Source organism: Pelodiscus sinensis, chromosome 17, assembly GCF_052426305.1.
Source record: "Pelodiscus sinensis isolate ZL-2025 chromosome 17, ASM5242630v1, whole genome shotgun sequence".
Classification (NCBI taxonomy): domain Eukaryota; kingdom Metazoa; phylum Chordata; order Testudines; family Trionychidae; genus Pelodiscus; species Pelodiscus sinensis.
Window position 1 is genome coordinate 6354141 of NC_143068.1, and position 21170 is coordinate 6375310.

The 21170-nt window shown below is 45.9% G+C and overlaps 1 long non-coding RNA gene across 1 annotated transcript; it reads right to left on the reverse strand.

Moving 5' to 3' along the window:
* Positions 1 to 1109: 1109 nt before the first annotated feature.
* On the reverse strand, positions 1110 to 7712 carry LOC142818797 (uncharacterized). Its single transcript, XR_012896449.1, has 3 exons — positions 7237 to 7712; positions 4333 to 4444; positions 1110 to 1415 (listed from the first exon to the last, which is right to left on the reverse strand). It is a non-coding gene; the product is annotated as an uncharacterized LOC142818797 (long non-coding RNA).
* Between the last annotated feature and the right edge of the window lie 13458 nt (positions 7713 to 21170).

Sequence of the window (21170 nt, forward strand, 5' to 3'; positions counted from 1 at the left end):
TTCTAAATTTTAAAACATAGACAACCCTCCCCCAAGACTAACTTCAATTATTTTTGTTCAGTGTATTGCCTCTGTAATCCAGACTGACTTTCAAAAGGATTTACCTCCAATCTGTTAATTGAGAGAGGCTGAGTCCATAAGTAATCATTCAGATTTTCAAGCCATCCTAATGTGGTGGGAAACCTGTGCTCCCTTACCTTTCCAGCCTTGACTGTCCCTCACAAAGGTATGCCAGTGACAAACCACGAACCCCTCCAGAGGCCATGGTCACTCGGCTATCAATAGGTGAAGACATGCCCCCCCTCCCACACACGATTAAATTGCACAAAGGCTCTCCAAGCCATTTATGAATCAAACACAGAGAGGCACTAGCCAATCACCCCATCGCTCAGCCTTCCATTCCAGAAATGTAGAAAACGTTACACTGACTCCCTTAGTGCAATTAGTTCATCACTTGAACAAAAGGCAGGGGACAGGAAACAGGCCTTGCTAACAAAAGGCAGGGGACAGGAAACAGGCCTTGCTAACAAAAGGCAGGGGACATGTGTAATCTTGGGTGGACTAGACTTTACTGCCCTTCTCCAGTGTCTAAAATACCCCACTGCCACAACACTACTGGAGACCCACAGTTCAGTCTAAGGAATTTCAGCAAGGGTCACCCAGGGTGTATCTAGACTACATGGCTCCATCAATGAAGCCATGTAGATGAGTGTACTCGGCAAAGGGAAATGAAGCGGCGATTTAAATAATCACTGCTTCATTTACATCAAGTGGCCACCACGCTGTGCCGATCAGCTGATTGTCGGCACAGCACGGTAGTCTAGACAGAGATCAGCCGACCCTAGAACCCTTTGTCATCAGATCCTTTATGCCTTGTGAAATCAGCTGATTGGCAGAGCGCGGTGGCCATTTTGATGTAAATGAAGTGGTGATTATTTAAATCGCAGCTTTATTTCCCTTTGCTGAGTACACTCATCTATATAGCTTTATTGACAGAGCCATGTAGTCTAGACACACCCTCAGTGTCAACCTCACTATATTCAAGTTCCAAAAGAAACTAAAGAAATGAATTTAATTAAATAACTTTATAAAATCTTACGAAGAAACAATCTAATTCTTACAACAGAACACAGCTATTTTATAACCCACAGGTAATGTCCATAGTTACAGTAAACATCATTAAAAAGAAAATTAAAAGTAAAATTTGAACAGTTCAGTTCCCATAAACACAGTAAAAGAGACCAAGAGATCCCAAAAGCTTAGATTTAGTTCACCAAAGTCTCAGTTTGTGCCTCTGTTCATCAAATCTGCACCATATGATGAATCTGAATTCACTCTCCACTTGCTTGTAGGGAATCCTCCATTGGAGTCCAGGCAGAGACTTCCTCTCCTGTGGTCACTTCAAATCTATTTTTCTGTAGCGAATATACTTCTTTTATATTTTACCTCAAACACTGTGGTTTTTGGTTGAAGTTCTTAGAAAATCTTAGCTCAGGTTAACAAGGCCTGTTGCATGTCTCCTACCTTAACAAGGCCTGTTGCATGTATAACCCATGCACTTAATAGGGTGTGACGGGGTGAGGCAACCCCGCACTAAAGGGGCCCCCCCCAGCGAGGCAGGGGAAAGCGGCACGGCTTGTCTCGCCGCTGCCAAGGACGCGTTCGGTGGGGTAACCGGGACACGCCACTTGGCAGGCGGTCGAGCTGGCGGGACCCCGAACAACACGGGGGAGGGTGGTGACGGGGTGAGGCAACCCTGCACTGAGGGTGCCCCCCCCCCAGAGAGGCAGAAAGAAGCACCGCGGCTGGACCCGCCGCTGCCGGGGACGCAGGCAGCGGGGCAGCCGGGACACGCCGCCTGGCTGGCGGCTCCAGGGATGCAGCCCGGGACATCGCAGGGGAAGGACCCCCCGCGGCAAGGTTAGTAGGGACAACAGGACAGGAACGGCACCCCACCAGCCTCGGGGCGGGCAGCCCCGTGGACACCCCAGCCAGCCCTATGCCCCACAGCTGCGGGAGACAGGGAGGACGCTGGGGGTGAGGGGAAACAGCTGGGGAGGAGAAGCTGGAGCCCTGGACGAACACAGGTGTGGGTGCTCTGGAGGGGCGGGGGCAGCACCTTCCCCAGGTATAAGGTCAGTAGAAGCAGAAGCAGAGGGGAGGACGAGGACGCTGGAGAAAGAGACTGAGAGACACGAGGAGGCAGCAGGACCAGCCGGCTGGTGAGCGGACGAGCGAGGGCGTGAGGAAGCAGCCCAGGGCGGGTGTACTGGAGCCCGAGGGTTGATGCGTTGCGGCTCTGTGCCCCATCAGCCAGGTTGGGGGAGAGAAGAGCATCTCCCCCGCCTTAGGGCCCTGGGCTGGGGTCTGGAGAGAGGGAGGGCCCGGACCCCCCTCACCTCCTCACTCGTGGGACCTTCTGGGCAACCGCCGGGAGGGTCGACCTGGCGCCGTGTCACGGAGACTGGGACCTTCCGGGGCGACAACCGTGGTAGTGTGACTGCCCCGGGCGGGGTGGGCCTGTGGATCCCGTAACATAGGGAGCTAGCTCTTTAAGAGACCCTTGTGTGGGAGGTCAGAATGAATTGAGTGTTAATGTTGCTGGGCAAATTCAGCACTCCGAGAAGTTTCTGGAGTTTGGGGGGGGGGGGGTAGTTTGGGGTCAGACTTCATGAACGAGGAGGCAGTAGGGTTGCCAGATGGTTTCAACCAAAATACTGGACACACTTGACATTACATCACAATCTACATTACATCTTATTTAGAAAATACCGGACATTTCTATTTTCTCAATTTGTTTCCCGAACAGAAAGCTCAAATACTGGAATGTACAGTTCAAAACTGGACACCTGGCAACCCTATTCAGTATACAGACACACAAAGTGCACTACTGCATAACTTCACATGTTGAATTGCATGCTCTATTGCTGCAATCTAGTAATGTTCAACAAATCAAGATGCATTAAATGACACCTCACAGGCATACTTTGTACTAAACAAAACCTAATCATATCTCAGTGGGTGTTTCAGGGTGCTATTTTCAGGTACAGAGTGTCACACCTACACATTCAAACTTGTAATCACTAGACCTTTTGTATCCAGCTACTCACCCACCTAAATATTCTTACTGAATTCTGCCATGAAATAAAAAGATTTCCTCTGGAACTTAAGGTACTGAAAGTTGTATCTTAAAGCCCTGCCCTGTGGTGCTAGAAATCATGGTTTGATTCCCAGTCTGTCATAGACTTCTTGTGTGTCCTTGCGGTTGTGGGTTAACTGCTCTGGTTCCTCTTCTGGAAAATTATTATTATTAAAATATTTTTATCCAGCCTTTCTATTTAAAATAGTCAAGGCGGCTTACTAGAACAAACAAAAAATACAAATATATATAAAAATTTAAAATATGAGAATTAAAAATATGAGACCTCAGAGGGACATAACCAGCTAAAAACCTAGAGGCTGCGTCTAGACTGGCATGATTTTCTGCAAATGCTTTTAACGGAAAAGTTTTTCCGTTAAAAGCAGTTGTGGAAAGAGCGTCTAGATTGGCACGGACGCTTTTGGGCAAAAGCACTTTTTGCGGAAAAGCATCCGTGCCAATCTAGACGCGGTTTTGCACAAGAAAGCCCCGATCGCCATTTTCGCCATCGGGGCTTTTTTGTGCAAAGCGGTTCTCAGTTGTCTACATTGGCCCTCTTGCGCAAAAGCATTTGCACAAGAGGGCTTTTTCCTGAACGGGAGAGTCATTGTATTTGCGTAAGAACACTGACAATCTTACAGTAGATCATCAGTGGTCTTGTGCAAATTCAAAGTGGCCAGTGTAGACAGCTGGCAAGTTTTTCTGTATGTCAGTCATGCCAGTCTAGACGTAGCCTGTAAGTTTGAGATTTTGCATAAACATATAATTATTCATACAATTGCAAAAAGTTGACATTTATTTATTGATATAAAATTAATATCTATTTTGTGATTTTATTTGGGAATAAATAAATAAACAAAATACTAACAAAAATCTCCTCCCCTTTTCCCCAGATCCAGGCACACACATACCCCCATTCTAACCCAATCTCCCTCCTCTCTTCCAGATGGCTGTTGGACATGCCTGCTTTAAGGCACTGAATTGCTCGGGTCTTGCCTTGGATGCTAGCCCATGGCATTGCTCAGAATGCACAAACAGCCAGCCTGACTACTAGCTAGGGGACTTTGCTAATTGGTTTTTGCTGTGATGTCTCTCCATCAATTGGCAGCACAACATCAACGTGAGCTACACTAGGAACTTTTTCCTAACCAGAAAAGTTGAAGGAGCAGGACTTTGAAATTGCCTTAACGTACCTGCATCAGAATCCATGAGCCCCACCAGAGTCCAATATATTTTTCTCATGAAGGCTTTCTAGAGTTCCCTACAACACTCAAATAGCCCCTTTTCAGTGTCGAATTCAAGGAGCTGGAGGGAGAGAAAAAAATCACAATTGTTTGTGTTTCACTTCTCCAATTCTCTGAACATTTTGAAATTTCAGCACCAGAATATAGAAATTAGCTCCATCCAGCCCTCCACCCCATCTCCCACAAGGGCTAGAAACAGATGATTCACAGGAAGGCGCAAGAATCCCCTTAACAGACAATTATGGTACATTAAGCACTTGTACAGCCCATGTTACCATAGTATCAGAGTGTCTCACAAACCTGAATGTGTATATATTTGCAGCACCGTGGAGAAGAAATGCTCCTTTTACAGATGCAAAACTGAGGGAACAGTGTCAGATTTTTAAAGGTATTTAGGCAGTTAGGCTATGTCTACCCTACCAGGTTATTTTGAAATAACTCCTGAAATAACTATTTTGAAATAAGCTTATTCGTCTTCACAAGCAGAAGTTACTATTTTGAAATAAAAAGCCCATTATTTCGAAATAACAGGCTTGGTAGCATGGATGCTCACCTTGTTATTTCAAAAGAAGGGGAGTTATTTCAAAATGCCCTTAAAGATGCAAGTGGCACCTGGTGGGATTTTCAGAAGTGCCTAGATGCTCAACTCTCTTCAGGGACATCTACACTACAGGGTTATTTTGAAATAACAAGGTGAGTATCTACACAGCAAGCCCATTATTTCAAAATAATTTTGAAATAAGGGGCTTCATATTCCAGAATAATAAACCCTCATTTCATGAGGAATAACACCTATTTTGAAATACAGGCAGTCCCCGGGTTACATGGATCCGACTTACATCGGATCCCTACTTACAAACGGGGTGAGGCAACCCCGCACTAGCTGCTTCCCCCCAGCAGACCAGGGAGACACGAAGCTAGCCCCCCCCCCCCCCGCAACAGACCAGGGAGACGCAGAGCGGCTTTTCTCAGCAGACACCTCAGCTTGAGAAAAAAGGACTGAGGGAAGTGAGGTGTGGGAGAATAAAACTGAGCTCTGGAGAAATGTTTGGCTAGAGTTTCCCCTACAATATGTACCAGTTCCGACTTACATACAAATTCAACTTAAGAACAAAGCTACAGTCCCTATCTTGTACGTAACCCGGGGACTGCCTGTAGTTATTTTGAAATAAGCGCATAGAGCAGACATACCCTTTGAGTGTTTTAGGAAATCCCAGGTGGTGACTATCTGCATGTTTAGGCATAGAATGCATTTAAATATTTGTCCTTAGTTACTCATTCAAAATTATGAGTTACTCTTGGAGAGGCAGACCCCAGGTGTTCCTCAGTAGATGTAGTTCAGGTAGATCCCAGGAATGTGCTAGATTAGTTTACATTAGACCATGGGTTCCCAAGCTTTTTGACATGGGAACCAGTAAATCCATTCACGAACTTTTGGAGGACTGTTAACATTCATTTGCATAGTTGCATATTCATTAATTCAATGACGAATATTCAAATAAGTTGTTTCTGGTCCTCCCCAAACCCCCAGTGCCAGTTTTAGCAAAGCTTTTGATATGGTCACCCACAATATTCTTGCCAGCAAGTTAAGGAATATGGATTGGATAAATGGGCTGTAAGACAGACAGAAAGCTGGTTAGACCAGGGTTTCCCAAACTGTTTACTTTAATTGGAACCCTTTTTTTTCCGTTCTGCTTTTTGCAGCCCAAAAATATAAACACATGAAAAACACCTACTGAGAAAATACCAGATGTGTTATATGTCTGGTATTTTCTCAGTTTAAGTTGTATTATTACAAGATGTATCAGTTTGTAGTTTCAAACTGCCTGGCTGGTAAATGTGCTCAGGCTGCATGAGTGTGTCTACCAGCCTGACAGTTCGCAACTACTCCAGGGGTGTGTGTGTGGGGGGAGGGGGGGACAATAGAATCCCCGGATCGGACTAACTTGTGTTTTGTGAAGGGGAGGAGGGCAGCGCCCCGAGATCTACATATGGCCGAGTCAGTCCCACTCCCCACAGGCCGATTCATTCCTTCCCTCTGGTCCCCCCCACCCCCCCGATGCGCCTCTGGCCAGCCCCACTTCCCCTAACCCCCTCCCGGGCAGCCAGTACTCCCCCGCTTCTCCTCCCAATCTCCCTTGGCCAGTCCCGCTCCCCGCATCCAGCCCTCCTTTTGGCGGCCGCTTCTTCCCCCCCCCCCCCCCCCACCACACACACATCTTCCCTGGCCAGCTCCCTGCCCCCAACTTCCCCTCCCCCGCTTCCCCTCCCCTCCCCCGCTTCCACCTGCCTCCCAATCTCCCCAGGCTGCCCCGATTCCCCAGTCTAGTGCTGCTTCTGATGGCCGGCTCTCCCCTCCTCCCCCCCCCCCCCCCACCTCCCCTAGCTAGGACTCTGCCAGGAGCCGGAACATCTGGCTGCAGACTCCGCCCAGGCCGGCAGAGGGCTTGGAGGACCCGGCACTCCGGGAGCGCAGAACACCCCGGCAACCACTCTGAGGCCCGGTAGTTTTTTTCTGCGGCCCGGTACTGGGCTGCAGCCCATAGTTTGGGAAACGCTGGCCTAGTGAGATTGCGTAATCTCCATCACTGGAGATATTTAAGACCAGGTTAGACAGACACCTGTCAGGGATGAGCTAGGGCAATTCAGCTTTGGAAGCCCCAGAGGCCACACTGACACTTACAGAACAGGCTGAGGGCCTCAACTTAAGTGTGGTTGCATATGCAAGCAAATATATACAAATAGCTTCTCTCACACTGACAGGCATGAATACAAAGATTAAGGCAAGACTACATAACACACAGGGCCCCATTTATGTCAGTTCTGCTGATATTAATGAAATTCAGTATTTACCTGATTTCTACCCATGCGACAGCACTTTTCATGAGCAATGATAGTCCAAGAATTTAACTACTAAAGCACATATCAACAGAAGATCATTACACTGACTACTTTTTTGTTTTGGCTCCCACTCGCCAGTCACATGTTGATCCCCACATAAACCCAACCTGCACCACGGGACACAAACAAACTGGCCGTGGGCAGCATACCAAGTTATTAATCAATATTTTTAAACCTTTACCTTTTCTCTAGGCTGCCATATCTCCTCTCCTTGCTCCATCCTCTATCCTGGTGCCTGCTGCCCCCCAACTCCTCACCCTCCTCTGCTATCCTGACTCCTGCCTGTCTCACTGCCCTCAGCCCTCCTGCGACCAGCCCTTCTCTGCCCACTCCTCCAGTAGCCCCACTCTGATCATGTGAGCTACTCCTCTTCTAACCCCTCCTTCTACACACCTGCCCTGTCTCTCTCCTCTGGTGCTGGTCCCGCCCCTGCAAGTGTCTGCCCTTCTGCTTCACCCCAGAATCCCCTGGCACCTGCACCTTCCCTTACCCCTGCACCCTCCTGGTGCCTCCCCCTTCCCCCTTTGTCCTCTTTTTCCCTGATACCCACCCCCTCACCACTCTCTGCCCCATTCCCCTCCTGCCCCTCACACACGACTTGCTCCATCCTGGCCTTCCTCATGCCCACCCCTTCTTTCAAGCCTTCTCCCAGCACCTCCCCCTCCAGCCCCCAATGCCCTTCCCCCCTCCTCTCCTCTCCCAGCATCACCCTGTCCCCCTCCCACTCACACCTCCCCTCCTGCCCTTTCCATTGTCTGCACTTGTCCCCCCCGGCGTTCGTCTCTCTCCCGCAGCCTGTCCCCTTGGTGCCTTCCCCTCCCCCGCCCAAGCCCCTTCTCCTTCCACCCCTCCCCCTCCGCCGCCGCCGCCGCCGCCCAAGCCCCCCGCCACCGCCCAAGCCCCCCGCCACCGCGCAAGCCTGTTCCCTGCCTTCTGCCTTCCCCGTTGCGGGCCCGGGGGCGCAACCCGGAGCCAGCGTAGCCCTGTCACATTTTAAAACCCCGGGCCGTGACGTCACGTCACGCCCGGGCATCCTCCCCGCCCACGTGCAACGCCGCACATGGGCAGCAGCAGGGCGAGGGGGGCCGCGCTCGGCAGGGATGGTCTGGACCCGAGGGGGACTCTGGGGCCAGGGTGGGAGGACGCGCAGGAGGGGTCCGGAGCCCGCTCCAGGCAGAGCTGGGGGAGAGACACAGCTCCATATGGTGGTGGAGCAGGGCCCCCAGCTCTGTAACTCGCCGGCACTTCCAGGTTCCGGGGCACGGGGCCCGAATGGGTCAAATCGGCCTAAGGCCGGCCCTGCTGGCAGCCATCAGGCACGCTGAGGCCTGGTATTTTTTTTCGGCGGCTTGGGAAATGCTGCATTAGACCCTCTCGTGTGTTACTTTGTATTTATCAGCAGTGAATTGTATTTTCCATCCTGTATTTTCCAAGTGCTTCCCATTCACCTAGCTTGGTGAGGTTCCTCTGAAGTTCCTCACTCTTCTTGAACCCAGGAAGCCCTAAATAATTTTGTATCCTCTGCAGATTTTACCACCTCCCACATCACTCCTGTGTCCAGACTGGAGTGATGTGGGAGGTTATGGTGGGTTATGATGACAAAGTGATACTGGAGAAGGGGCAATCCAGCTCCTGTGAGGCTAGCTTAGGAAGTAGAATTGATAACACAGACTCCACTCTGAGGGGGTCTGCAGTGTAAACATTAGTGCCTACAGTGCAGCAGCAGCTGGCAATGGTGGTACACCGCTAGGATAGACAGAGGTTCAGGCATATGTGTTACAGAACCTGCTTAGAGCAAGATGAGGTGATGAAATGTCAAATTCTCCTGAATTCAGCATTTTCTGGTGTTTCTGCACTGTCCCTTTCATTCCTGTGACCACCCGGGTAGCGGTATTGCTGCTAGGATAACATGGGTATTAGTGCAAAAATGGATTGGCAGAAAATATGCAAATGAGATCGTGACTCATGCAAATTAGTCCCTCATTAGCATATTTTCTGCTGAAAAAACTTGTAGTGTAGATGTAGCCTAACTGGAAAATAGTAGTGGAGACTAGGCACATAGCTAGTTGAGATCAGCCCCAGGTGGGGAAGTTATAGGGTTGACTTCACAGACGTAAATTCTTCCCTGTCTCTCTTACCACTCAGGCTATGTCTACACTGCAAGTTTTTGTGGCAGAAAATATGCTAACGAGGGACTCATTAGCATGAGTCGTGATGTCATTAGCATATTTTCTGCCTATTCTTTTTGCGCAAAAGGTTTTTGCTCAAAAAGAAGCAGTGAAGCCACTTGTTTTGTGCAACCCCCCCCCTTTTGCGCAAGATCCTTATGTCTCTCCGGCCGCATAAGAGAGGCATAAGGTTTTTTTGTGCAAAACGGAAGTGGCTACACTGCTTCTTTTTGCACAAAAACCCCTTGCGCAAAAAGAATCGGCAGAAAATATGCTAATGACATCATGACTCATGCTAGCATATTTTCTGCTGCAAAATCTTGCAGTGTAGACAAAGCCTAGATATTGCAGCAAGAGAGAGATCTTCAGCTATCTATCTCAGTGTGAAAGATACTTCATTTTACAATGAAGACGTGGCCACAGAGGGCAAGAGGAGAAACAGTGGGATGGAGAGATGAAGTGGCTTCCTCAGGGTCACACAACACATAAGATATTGAGTGGGAATCACAGGCACCATCTCTGCTGGAACTCCAGGGTTGGAGCCCCTACAGGAAAAAATTAGAGAGGGCAGAGCACCCACTGGAACTAAGCTTCGATCCTCTACCCCCTTCTGTTGGCAGCCCTGCACTTACTAATTCCTACCCTCCCTCCTAGTGCTTTGTAGCATTCAAGCTCTAGGAGAGAGGGAGAAGAGTAGGGACAGGGTGCGCTTGGGGGATGTCACGGCAGTTCCCCACTCTGGCATTCGAGTGCAAAAGGTGGGAGCCCACAAAAGACTTTATAATACTCTGCCACCTAAGGCTTCTGCTTAAAAACTCCCCAAGGTCACAGAGTCCCTGACCTTGGGTGATAAGCTGCCATCACCAACATGAAAATAAAATCCCTTTTGAGAACACAGACAGAGGCATTTGGGAATTTCTTCCTGTGGGAGACCCTCGAGCTCTTTAACCCTCCCTCTGTAGAGAGAGCTTGAAAACAAACTGTCATTTTCCTAATCACAGACCTTGCAGTTTGAGGCACGTGCACACAGAATCTCCTGCCCTCTAGGACTCAGGAATCAGATCATGGTCTTAAAAGGTGATTTTATTAACAAAACAAAGAAGACATACTTGGTAAAGCATAACTTTGGTTTCTAGCTCTTAAAGAGAAACTGAAGAAAGGCAAAGATTAAAGACACAGAGAATTGCTTCCTGGTGATTCAGCTTAAAATTTACAGTTTGTGGGGGAGGGATAGTACATAGGCTCAGCACAGAGAAGTCCAACAAAGTTCAAAATAAAGAAAATAACTTGATCAAGTCTGATGAAGCATTCCCTATTCTACTCACGTATCTGTTGTTCAAATATTCAGTCGTTCCCCAGGCATGGATGTTGCTGGGTATTTCCAGCTTTGTTCCTGGTTCAGTTAATGTCTTACATCTCTACTCTGGTCACACAAAGACTGTCTCAGGAAGATCACTGCTTCCAATTAAAAAACCCATACTCTGTTTTCATTGACTCTCCTGGCTTCCTGCCAACATTTCACTAGCAATCATGAAGATTAGACTCTCTGGCTACGTCTAGATGGCAGCCTTTTTCCGCAAAAGCTTATGCAAATGAAGCACAGAGTAGAATATCACCGTGCTTCATTTGCATAATTAATTAGCAGCCATTTTTGCTGAAAAAAATGAGGAAGAACAGCTCTTGCGCAAGAGGGGTTTTTTGCACAAAAAGGAGCTCTACACAGCTCCTTTTTGTGCAAAAGCCCCTTGTGCAAAAATGGCTGCTAATTAATTATGCAAATGATGCGTGGCAATATTCTACTCCATGCTTCATTTGCATAAGCTTTTGTGGAAAAAGGCTGCAGTCTAGACATAGCCTCTAGGACCCACTGTCACGGTCCTCTCTAGGACCATACAGGCAATTTAGTTAACTGAATGACTGGGATGTCTAGAAAAGGGTGGTACCACTCATTCATCATAGGGGAGGAGGTGAAATGGTGGAGGAGCATGGACAGGAAGTGGTGAGGCACAGGCTTTGGAGAAAGGGTGGAGTAGAAGTAGAGCATGGAGTGGAGGGCAGGGGTCAAGCAGCCCCCAGAAAGATGAGAAATCAGCACCTACGGCTGGGATTATAACCCATGATTCCTGATTCCAAGTTCAGTGTCCTGCCCATTAGACCATACTGCCAGCAATGATTATCACTCAGGATTACATTTCTAATGAATCAGAGAATGGAAAACTTGTGACTTGTAGTGGTACAACAGTGCTGACATACATTGCTTTCCATCTTGTTAGCCTGCCTTGTTTATGCTTTGGTTATAAATGGAAAATCCTTTCCTTTACAATTTAACTTCAGATAATAATTTTCCTGACAGCTTTACCTGCACCAGAGAGCTTCTTTGCAGAAATAAATTCATATGACAAGTCATTTCTGGATCAAAGGGTTATTAATGAAGAGCCAACGTGGGTCATATATCTAATGACTGCTATATAATTTGCAATTATTTATTACATTTGAAAACACATGTGAAGTTTGTATCATCAAGGTTTGGGATGGATAGATTGATGGATATGATCTCACTGAAATTGTATACAGAGTGTTTACAGTAAGGATCCTGGATGTTAAATGAAAACACTATTGCTTATGCACTAAGGCTGTGTCTAGACTACATGCCTCTGTCGGCAGAGGCATGTAGATTAGACACATAGGCAAAGGCAAATGAAGCCGCGATTTAAATGATCGCGGCTTCATTTACATTTACATGGCTGCCGCGCTGAGCCGACAAACAGCTGATCAGCTGTTTGTCGGCTCGTCCGCTAGTCTGGATGTTCCCTCTGTCGACATCAAAGCCCTTTGTCGGCAGCCCCGTTATTCCTCGTGGAATGAGGTTTACCGGGGCTGCCGACAAAGGGCTTTGATGTCAACAGGGGGAACGTCCAGACTAGCGCGCGAGCCGACAAACAGCTGATCAGCTGTTTGTCGGCTCAGCGCGGCAGCCATGTAAATGTAAATGAAGCTGCGATCATTTAAATCGCGGCTTCATTTGCCTTTGCCAAAACAACAAATCTACAAGGCTCCGTTGACGGAGCCATGTAGTCTAGACGTACCCTAAGTGTAGATTATTGACTTCAGTTCTTTAAAGCTTTGTATGTTTGTAGATTAGCATCTGACACCGGTGAGGAAGGAGCAGTGTTACAGAAAACAAATGTTTTAAATGGTGGCGCCAGATACATGCAGCGTGGCTGTATGCTGAATAGGGAGCAAGAACTGAGCTTTGGCTTCAGGGAAAATAGATGTTTCTGGTCAGAGAGCAGAGCTGTAACATTTTATAAAAAGAGAAAAGCAAGAGGCAGCCTGGTCCAGTGGGTAGTATACTGGGAATGTAGAAACTTGGGGTTCTGATCTTAATCCTGTCATTCACGTATGTGACTGTGTCTTTCATCAAGTAGCTAATGGCTCAGATTTTAAAAAGTGGCCTTTAATTTTGGGTGCCCAGTTTAAGATACTTAGTAATCCAAGTTGGGCCACCAGAAATGGAAGTGCACAAAATTAGCACCTACTTTTTTAAAACTTTCCCCATCACTGTGCTCTGCTTTTCTGTCTGCAAAATGGGAACAGCTCTAATTTACCCATCTTTGTCCAGCACTTTGAGATTTCTGAGTCCTTGGACAGAGACTATTTGTGGCTCTGCCATTCCAAACTGCTGTCTAGTCCTGTGTGGTCCTGGCTGCACCAGTTGAGAATGGGTGAAGGTCATTGACAGTGCACAGCTCACATAGGGAGGGAGCCAAGTGATAAAGTTACAATTCAGACCTGAACTTTGCTACATTGCAAAAGGGCTTGCATGGTGATGTTTTCCCAAACGCTGTGATATTTTTGTGGTGGGTGAGTCAGGGGGAAGAAAAATCAGTTTTACCATTCACGGAAGATCGGGAAACCTTTCCTGAGCTTACCAGGAAGACACAGAAGTCGATTTGCATAGCACTAGATCACTAGATCTGACTTTGAGCTGGCCTCATTGAGGGAAATTCATCCCTGAATAAATTAGTTGGTGACTGACAAGAAAATGTTATAAATTATGTATTTGGTTATATTATTCAGTCACCTGCAGAGGAGGTTGAACAGTGGAAAAATGTCTGTGTGAATGCGTTGTGATAATTGACAGAACAGACTGAAATACTTTGCCACCAGCTCCAATCCAAGTTCTCCTGTTATGGCTGTCTGACACAGGAGTTCCCAAATCAGGCAGATGAACAAACGCAAAATCCCCGCCCTAGGCCAGTGTAAGTTCTGCCAGGCATTTGTAGTGCTATGGTAGGCTATAAAGGGCTAATTCCTACAGTTTTGTGACATTCTTCACCTACAGCTAAGCGGCTCTGGAACAAGGTGCAGAATTCTGTCCTGCTTTTGAAATCATCAGAGGAACCAATTCCAGTGCAGTGAAGGGTCCAGGGATCAGTGTGAGCTATAGGCAAGCTTAGAGCCACCAGCGGGGAATGGGCTTGTGAAGGGTAGGATTTGATTCACTGAGCCAAACCTGGAAGTGGTGAGCAGTAAAACTGAATTCCACTGTAGCTGAGGCAGTGCCAGAATGAGTCTTTTCATTCTGTGTCCTGGTGAGAGGGACATTTGTCTACCAGTCCCTGGATGTGTTCTGCTCCCAGAGAGAACGGTCACTTCTTGCTATAGTGTGTGAAGGCCTGCCAATGGGCAGGATAGGGGCAGTTGTCCTGGGGCCCAGGACTCCAGCTGCCACCATTGTTACAGTAGCAGTGATGGTGCAGGCCAGATATCAGAGCTCTTTGATTCACTGTTGGAGCACTGCATGCTCTAGGCAGTGCTAAGGAATGGGGGACCAGTGGCTGCCCTTGACCCCACCCATTCCATTCTCAGACCCACTCCTTTTGGGAGCATGGAGTTGCCCCCCCACACACTTTGTTCAGGGATCTGCAGAAGCTGTTAGTGCCCCTGAGTGTGTCTCTGCATTGTGAGGATGCTTTCATATTTTTTTCAGCACACTCTGTAGCTACAGCAATGCAGCCATACTGTGTAAAAGCCTGATGTATCCATCTAACCTACATGGCCCACGTCACCATAACATCTGCACCACTTGCATGTGTGTAAAGACAAAGTGAGACTGGGATGCACGTAACTTATCAGCTACTCCCACACCAAGACAAAATCTGGAAAAGGTGGCCAAGTCCACTGGTAATGATGGTATGAAGGGAAAAAGATGCCACTATGAAACAGCAGTGCAAAATGTTGAAACTCCTAGGGTACGTCTACACAGCTGTGTTATCTTGGACTAATGTTGAGCTGGAGGACGTCTTACTCCAACTCCTGTAACCATCATTTCATGAGGAGTAAGAGAAATCAAAGGAAGAGTGTTCTTCCTTTGACTTCCTGCTGTGTAGATAGCATCAAAAGACATATTAAGATATTTCGACTTCAGCTACGCAATTTACATAAGCAACAAGGAGTCCTGTGGCACCTTATAGACTAACAGATGTATTGGACCATAAGCTTTTGTGAACAAAGACTCAATTTGTCAGATGCATGTAGTGGAAATTTCCACTACATAGCTGAAGTTGCATCGCTTAATTCGACTTTCCTCCAGGGTAGCTTGGCAGAGGCCCTGGAGGTTTTTCTCCTTCCTCTGTAGCATGGGGTACAGATCACAGCTGGAGGATTTTCTGCATCTTGGGGTCTTCAAACTATTTGAACACTTCAATATCTGAGATATAGGTGAGAGGATTATTCTAGAAGGGGGTGGGTGAGATTCTGTGGCCTGCACTGTGCAGGGGGTCAGACTAGATGATCATAATGGTCCCTTCTGACCTTAAAGTCTATGAGTCTATGAGACTTTTGCCCTGTTGTGTAGATGTGCCCCTAGAGCAGTGTTTGCCAAATGGTGTTCCGCAGAACCCAGGGGTTCCTCGAAGTGAACATAAGGGTTCCATGAGAAAATTCTATTACAATAACATTTTATGATTTAAAAAATAATCTTTGTGTACACATTACATGTGATTTTTGTTTTTAATTATGTGCAATTAAACTAATTGTAGATCTCATGACCTTGTTTAGTATTTGTTTATTATTATCCTTACTTATTTGTGGTCTACTTTTCAGCTCCATATCTAAGACTGTTATTAGGGGTTCCGCAAAATTATTTTGAGTTTAAAAGGGTTCCGTGGCCAAATGAAACTGGGAAACACTGCTCTAGAGAAAAGAGGGTAATGCATGGAGTAGCTTAGAAGCACAACTGGAGTTGCAGCTAGCAAGGTATGTGAAGGATAACAAGAAGAGCTTCTAAGGGTATGTTTGCAACAACATCAGGGGAAGTGAGGGAGCCTTACTGACTGGAGAAGGCAACCTAGTGACAGATGAAAAAAGCCGAAGAAGTACTTCATGATTATTTTACCTCAGTCTTCACAGACAAGGTCAATGGAAAATGGTGCCCTGGCAGAATTTGTATTTTGGTGCCCATTGGGTTTAAGTATGTAGTAGTGTTAGTGAACAGCTAAGAAATAAATCGATAAGTTTTTCTAAATTTACTCAAAACATTGACACAAAATTTGATTTATTTTTATTAAAATAATAAAATATCAAAAACTAAACACTAAAGTAAACACTAAACTAATGAAGATGAACAGATACAAAATGTTGTTTGCCAAGATGCTAAGATTCAGAAAGCAGTGCTCTGAGCTTTTGCTGCTGCAAACTATGACATTGCTTGTAACAGGTGAGATTGTGAGTCACAGCATTCTCCATAGACAGGGGGATTCATGCTGACTTTCTCCTGTGTGGATTGCAATTCCCACCAACGACATCTCCTAGGACACACTGCAGTCCTGCAGCTACCACTGAGAGAGGGGGGGCCTATCTTGTATCCTGGAAGATATAGTTCAACCAAGGAGCCTGGCGTATAGAGAAGAATGGAAGTACCACACACCCAAACTACAACACCCATGAGAACTGTTGGCATTTCAGACTAAAAATATTTTGATTTTTGGCCAAATTATTTTGGGGTTTGATTTTTTCACCAAAATATTTAAATATTCTGGGGGGCGGGCAGGAGGAGGGAAATCCAGTTTCCAACCAGCTCTTGTGACAATATGTGTCTAGGTGGCTCATTGAGATTCTCCAATGAGGCAATACCGATGTGGGAGAAGGAACATGTTTATGGCTCGTGCTCCATGTGAATTAATTTTCTGAAGGGGCATGCAAGACTCCTCTGGACCCCTACGGCCTACACTGGCTGGGTGTGTCTCCTCAAAATGTAATAATCCTTAAGGTCTCTCCAAAGTGTACTGAAGCAATTTGAGAAATAGGCCAAGTTATGTGCTCTGCTTTGCTGAAGAGGACACACACTGATTTATATTCTGCTATAACCCCAGTTGGGTCTATTCCACATACATACATCTAGGCTGCTGATTTCTCTCTCCTCCTAGTTGCATCCCTGGGATCTGAAATGAAAGCAAGCATAATTGGATGTGCTACCATAGCAGCCAATGACAAAAAACATTTTACTAAAAGCATCCTTCTCTTCTCCCCTTCCCATTGTCAAAAGATTACATCTGATGTGAGAAACCAGCATTGCTCCCTGTTGGTACCACAGCTAAGTAATTTACCTTTCCACAAAAGAGTACATTTGCTATGGACATCGAGGTGAAATTATTTGTTTCAAATAAGAAAAATAGGAATTTTGCTTTAATATTTTCCAATAATTCAAACTCCTTGGCGAAATATAAGATGTAGACCTCAAGTCAGAGGTGGAGAACATCCATTCTTGGGTATGATTAAAAAAAGACTGGAGGCAAGAGGAGGGGATAGAGATGGATGCAGGTGCACACACATTCACCAAAGTATTTGTCTAAAGCAGGGTGGGGAACCTTTTTTGGGGCCATGGCTGCTGACCCACAGAAGAATCAGTCAGAGGCTGCACAAAAGTGAGCAGCAAGTGAGAAACAAAAGAGAAAAAAACTTCTCACAGTGCGGACTCCCCAGTGTTGGGGGGAGCCCCGAGCCTCAGTGGCCTCATCCAGCCCCCAGGCCTAAGGTTCCCCACCTCTGGTCTAAAGGAAAAAGGTGCAAAAACAGAAATGGGGCTTGCTAGAAGAAAGAGGTGTGTTCTTGGCAGCCTGAAGGGGTCTCCATTGGACAGTTCAGGGAAACACATATGAACCTGTTTGCATTATCTATGTTTTAATTCTGCCAACATAGATTTTGACACCCAAGGGAGTGGACAAATTAAGAGTTTACTAGGATTGCCAACCCTCCAGGATTGTCCTGGAGTCTCCAGGAATTAAAGAGTAATCTTTAATTAAAGACTATGCCATTTGATGAACCTCCAGGAATACGTCCAACCAAAATTGGTAACCCTAGACTTTGCCATTGTTCTTAGAACAGCCTCATTCCTCAGCACTTTTCTGTGTAGCTATCAATATGTGTACGGTGCACACAAACCAATCTGCCTGTTCTCTCTCATTCTTCCCTTGGGTAGGTTGTAATGTGATCTAAGGGGAGCAAGGGAGTCACTTGGATGGACAGCACATTTCTTGCCCCAGGGCTCCTGTTTCAGGAGCAGCTAGCAAGCAGCATTGCAATATTCATTACCTCCTGCCCACTGATGTGTCTAGGCCCCTTTGACTGACATCTTTGGCATGCTCATGCTCCCCTGAGAGAAGTGTGAGTTCGCGTTTGGCTTGATTATGATGAGATCAGAAGAACTGCAACTCTGGGATCCTATTCTTAGAATGAAGCTGGTAGGAGACCCCAGGCCACCTATGGATAAAGAATCAAGGCTACTCCTCCCTACCTCATGGGAAGATGATGACCAATCCTGTTTGGAGTAGCAGACATTTGACAGCAGAGTCATCAACCAGGTGTGGAGCCAGTAGCTTACCATTCTGGTAAGTCAGCAAGCACTTGTCAAGGGTATGCCACATAGTCTGAAGCTGACCACATCTACATTGCAGATCTTTAGAGAAACCCTATTTGAAAAGATTAGCTGCATAGTTGCCCAGTTCTGTTCAAAACCAGTTCAGGGATGACCACAGGTATCATGGCAAGTCAAAAACCTGGTGGGCAGGTAGCTGGATTGGGGATGAGAGAGTGATTAATGAAGGTACATCTACACTGCTTGCTTATTTAGAAATAAGGTATTCCAGAAGAAATACTCTGAAATAGCTTATTTCAAAATAGCATGTCTATGCTACAGGGAAGCCTCAAAATTAGTCCAAGGCAGACTTTCCTAATGTGGACATGCTACCTCAATTTAGAGCCCCAGGAGGCACTGGCAAGTAATTAGTTTGAATGGCCTTGGGGAGGAGCTATTTTGAAATAGCAGCAATGGAGCGTCCACACTATGGCTATTCCAAAATATCTATTTCAGAATAGGCATTATTACTCATGGAATGATATTTACACAAATCAGAATAAGCTTTCCGTTATTTCAATTGCTGTGTTGATGCTCACATTGTTAGTTTGGAATAATGTTCATTATTCCGAAATAAAACTGCTGTGTAGACACACTCAGGGGGTGTGTCTAGACTACATGGCTCCATCAACAGAGCCATGTAAAGTAGTTTACTCGACATAAACAATGAAGTGGGGATTTAAATAATCCCCGCTTCATTAAAATAAAAATGGCCACCGCTGATTGTCGTTTCACGAGGCATAGCAGAGTGGTCGACAAAGGCTTCCCTTGTCGACCGCGCTGTGTCTAGACTGCCGCACTGTGCCAGATCAGCTGATTGTCGGCACAGTGCAGCGGCCATTTTTATTTTGATGAAGCGGGGATTATTTAAATCCCCGCTTCATTGATTATGTCGAGTAAACTACTTTACATGGCTCTGTCAATGTAGCCATGTAGTCTAGACACACCCACTCTGACTGTTTGCTGACCACTTGTTACACCAAGCATATTCCACTGTCCCATCCTATGATGGCATAACTGAACATGAACGCTATGTAGAAAACAGATGAACTGGTTGAAAAGGTCGGAGTACAGAGGCCAGTTGTTCTCACAGATCTTGGCCAGGAGCATGAGGGAGGACCCCTCCGAGATAATATGGAAAGGTGCAATGTTATTACTGATCATTGGCCATGGCAATGATCAGTGAAGTCCCATTTCCTGCATCCTACATGTGAAGTCCCATTTCCTGCATCCTGCCTGCTCAACCTGCAAGAAACCATCCAACTCTGGTGTGATCTTTTGGAGGATCAAGCACACTGATAACAAGGATATTGGGTAGTAAGACACCACCTAGAGGAATCCTTGCCTGGCTTGAGAAGGGCAATAAAATTTGCTTGTTGCCAAGTTCATTGTAGCATCTTCTCATTAATGACCTGTCTGTATAAATTATTGAGCCTTTGGTCCAAGGTATTTAAGAAATTCCAGCAAGAATACCCCACCTGTGTTCCTTTGGACTTAGGACCCTATCTAATTTGTCAACTGTGAATTGGTCTGGTTGGCTACCTATACTCTGTTGTTGAAGTTAATGCCATTCATCCTATATTTTATATTTAAATTGCTTTTCCAATGGAACATTTAGCACCTGCAATAGATGGCTTGCGATCTCTGGGCTTAACCAGTGGGTAATTTTGAGCTAGAGGTTGTTGGACAGCACCAATCTAGAAAATCAGGTTCCAGCTCTTCCCTCTGGAAGTGAGTCAAACTTCTCCATAAATTCCTTCCATTGAATGAGCCCAGGTGGTGTCCAAAGGCTTCGCTGCCATTGTTGGTGTTATTCTAATGGTTAATTACTCACTGTTAAAAATGTATGCCTAATTTCCACTCTGAATTGGTTTAGTTTCAACTTCCACACCCCCCTCTCCATTGGATGTTCCCTTTAGTTCCATTTAGCTCACCATGTAGACAAGTCCTAAGAAACAAGTCTCAAAATACGTGGGTCTTCTGCTTTCTAATCTGAATCATAAAATGGCCTTTCTTGTAGCTAGAAAGATGGACCCAAAGGTAAAAATGTGAAGAGGCTGTTGATAATGTGTCATTTCACGGTGAAAACTAGACCTGACTTCTTTTTCTTTGTCTTTCTGTCATTTTTCATTAACATTGTTAAACATTTTTGACCAAAAATTGTGATTTTTTCACTGATTTTTTTCTAGACAGCTCTGCTGAAAACTTGGTGCATTTCTAGGGGACAGAAGGGAGGCTAGTGCTTGAAAGTCCATAGATTTTTAAGACCAAAAATTTTCATTATAAGCATCTAGTTCAACCTCCTTCATAACACAGGGAATTTCACCAAGTGCTGTCTCCATTAAGAAAAACATTCAGTCTTGATGTAAAGATTTCAAATGACAGAGGTTCCAATGCAGCCATTGTCAAGTTATTCAAAGGGTTTACCAGGTAATTCCTTTCCTGTTGAAAATATGTGCCTTGTTCTATACAGAGTATTCTTATGTTCAAGCATTTTGGCCTTAAAGGTGCAACTTGGCTTTATGTTTAATTCTTTCCTTAAATTCTTTCCCACCAAAGGCTGCTGAAGCTTCTGCACATCAGGAACCTGGACAGTAATACTTCTTATGAACATATATGTCATTTGGTGGCTTTCTTACACACTAGAACATTACTAAATATCATGTGCTCGTCTAGGAGGAACCTGCAGCAGGCTGAATGGAACATTGTTCCTAGGAGACTATTGTGCAAGTTGACAATAAAAGTCTAAAATAAAAGTCTCTCCAACTCAGTAAGAAAACCTCACAGGACTTATTCTGAGC